Consider the following 3,744-nt stretch of genomic DNA (forward strand, 5'->3'; position numbering starts at 1 on the left):
GTATGTTTCTGCTAGCAGTTGCTGCTCTCAGATCCTGTGGATACAGCAACAGATGCGCGACTACGGTTTGCAGTTTCTTAACACACCTCTGTTTGTTGATAATGAGGCCGCAATAAATATAACAAAGAATCCAGTACATCACGCTAAAACTAAACACATAGAAATTCGTCATCACTTTATTCGCGATTGTTTCGAGAAAAAGTTGATACGAATTAAGAAAATCCACACTGACGAATAAAAAGCTGATTTGCATACCAAAGCTTTTGATAAAAATCGGTTTGAATATTTGTTAAAACTAAATGGTATGAAATTGCTTTCGGTGTCGGATGGGATTCTGAGCGTTGATGAGAGTACTGTTGCGGATAAAGACGAGAAACAATCTGCAATGGTTTGTCGATTTTTTACGTGTTTTGGTATTTAGGGGGAGTATAGATAGTTGTAAATAGATATATTTTCAGAAAACACAAAAGCAGTAAAATATGCAAAAATACAAAAACATGATAAAATTGAAAAAGAGCCTGTGTATATAGAGAAAATGATGGTACATTGGCTAGACAATTACAGTATGCTAAAGATTTTTAAAGATAAAATGAGTTAAACAGTCTCACTATTGATGTGTCGATAGGTTTTTGCACATTTAGTAGATTTATTCGGGATATAAACCTAAAATTTCAAAACTTGCGAAATTCGTGGGGAACACTACTTGGATATATAGGTAACCCCTGAAATCTCGTTTGAAAGATCTCGTATTCTGATATACTAGGTTTTTATACTCAATGATGTCTGGGGTATTATTCCGGGACTTCTGCTGAACGGTAGTTCTGACCTAGTCCTTGGATAATACTTTCACCAAATGCTTGAAACATAGCATAAACCCTCAGCATGCAGATGAAACAATAAAATTGATAGTCGCTGCTGTTGTAACAAAAAGATCCTCTAAAGCGGACATACTGAAAAGTCGAAGCTGATATCTCTTTGCGCATACGGAAGTATCGACCTGAGATCCCTCGGCCCTCGCATACCTAATGTATGTACAGATATCATTGTAGTATACTCACTTGTAAGACTGAATATTGGGATTCTGGATACGGGAGTATATTCAAGAGGTGGGACACATGATTTGAGCTAAGTTCATAAGTCATCTAAATCGTATCCTGAATAGATTGAAATCTGTGTGAGAATTTAAGATGGATCAGCACATCGACAATCGAGGTGAATTGTTTAAGTCTGAGCATGAAATTAAGCTTAACGGTACTAGTAATTTGTCTGAAAAGCTGATATGATTCCCTGACACGCTCATAAAAAAATAAAAAAAAATAAGTCTGTAAATAGTTTTCTTTCTACAATTTAAGTTTTCTGTATTTCATTTTTTAGTTTAGATCTCCATAAAAATACAAAAAGAATTTATTTCTGCTTTATTTTTTGACAAACCAAAGTAGAAAGTTGATTGTCTGATTCTAGAAAGATTGAAGCAGATGCAGGAGATTCTGAGCTGAAAAATGAGGAGAGCTTACTTTGTTGGAGTTTTGAAGATGTTTTCAAAGTTAAAACAAGTTCATTAAATTGATGCTTGTTATATTTGCTTGAAAAATGTTTTACAAAATCAGTTTGATTCGTCAAATGATCAACCAAGGTCATTAAATTGAACTTGGTAGATTAATCAAGTGATCAGGGTCATTAACTTGGACCTGAATACTTGAGTGGATTTCTAAAGCTGATTGAATTTGTGTTTTATTGTTTGAAAAGATAGATTGTAATGTTATTGGTTGAGTAACAGGTTTGGACTTCATTATTCCCATCGAAAGCTAAATGTCAAAGCTTGAACCAGATACCTCAGATTCTAGCATATCGAGAGGGGGAGTCTGTGAAAGGGGGAGTCTGGATCAACAGTCAAAGGGAAGATGAAAGTTAGAGTCAGGTAATGATATTGAAACTTGTGAAGATAGAGTGCTTATGATGTGAAGACAGAGAGTTGGAGAAAAGACCAAGACTGAAGACTCAGGAGCTGAAGACTACGTCAACATCCAAGGGGGAGTCTGTTGATGCATGGAATGTCTGTTGACTTTGTCTACATTAAGTCTTAGGTCAAGATAGGTTAACATAGGTTATTGAAGGTCAAAATCATAAATTATGTTGTAGGTTCGCTTTTGTGAACATATATTGTAATAGGTCCGCTCATAGGGTCTTAGTCCGGTTCGCTTATGTGTCATCAGGGGTGGTTCGCTTGTTTGTCAAGATAGTAGGTCCGCTTATATGTCATGTTTATATAAGCGAACCACACTACACTATATATACCTGATGTGTTGTACGTTGAAGCGAATCGAGGAAGTTGCTTGTGTAACGAAACTCTGTCAAATTCACTTCAGAAAGCAACAAAAACAAAGGAATTGAATAGGAAAGCTGTTGTTACTTCATTTACGTTGATTCAGGGTCGGAACACGGTCCAACAGTTTTTGTAGTGTAAAGTGGCGGAAAATTTTTGTCATTCATTTTTAAACTTTGTTCAGACCCAACCTCAACCTTTTTATATAGAAAAAAATCATCTTTTTGAGGTTGACCAGATAGTTGGTCTTTCTTTTGAGCATTTTTCTTTTCAGATTTTTGCATTTCTTTCTCAAGTTTCATATAATAATCAAAAGGAAGTTTTTCAATCTCAGAAACCTTTGGTTTTGGAACACTTTCTTTCTTTTGTTCAACAACTTTCGGCTTCCATGTTTGTTGAGCTGATGCAACCCGTTTGTAAAATTTGTCATTTTTAATTACCACCTTCTTAACAGGTTCAGTTTTGATTTTGTTCTCATTTTTCAAAATCTTTTTCTCAACAATCAATGGAGCTTTACCTTTTCCATCAACTTTCTTCTTTTGAGTCTTCACAACTTCAGTCTTAGGCTTCAAGTTGGTACACTTTCGTGCACTATATCCAACTTGATTACATCTGAAGCATGTTCGAGTATCAACAATTCGACTTGTGCCTTCAGACTGAGACTGTGAAGCTCTCTTCTCAAAGAACTCTTCATTTGATTTCGAAAAGATTTTTGACTCTTCATCAGAAAGTGAACTTGAACTGTTCACAAACACTTTCTTTTCAACAAACTTCTTGTTTTGAGCATTTTTCTTTTGAAAGTTCTTACCACCCTGATAACCACCCGACCATTTGTTTCGATTATTGTTATAAAAATATGGTGGAACAACAGGCTTCTTGTAGTAAGCTTTATCTTTTTCGAAATTCATTTGCCTCTTTGTTTAATTCAAACTGTTCACTTCTGGCAACTCAACTTCAATCAATTTGAAAACATTTGTCAACTTGTTCACATTAACATTCTCATGTGGAAACTCAGAATCCGAAAACAACTTATCCGAACCCAACATCTTGTACATGACAAGATTTGGTCCTTCATGTAAGTTGTTCTTGGACTTTTGTTTCGGAATGTACTTGTCCAAGAAACATTCATCTTCCTCAGTAGTGTCACTTTCAGTTTTTAGAACATTTTCAACCACACTTTTCACAACATCAGTTTGGACACTATCGTCATCGGAAGTTGATGTGAACGTGACATCAATTGTGTAAGGAAGTTTCACCTCATTTTTATCTCCAAGATTAACCAACCCAGATTGCTTTTTCGAATAATTTTCCAGAACTGGTGGTGGAACTTGATGATAACCTACCCCGGTTCCATCTGAGAATACATCTTCGCCAGCTTTGTTTTTGCCTATGGGTTTTGGAACAATATGTTGCAAAACAAA

Source organism: Helianthus annuus, chromosome 11, assembly GCF_002127325.2.
Source record: "Helianthus annuus cultivar XRQ/B chromosome 11, HanXRQr2.0-SUNRISE, whole genome shotgun sequence".
Taxonomy (NCBI): Eukaryota; Viridiplantae; Streptophyta; class Magnoliopsida; order Asterales; family Asteraceae; genus Helianthus; species Helianthus annuus.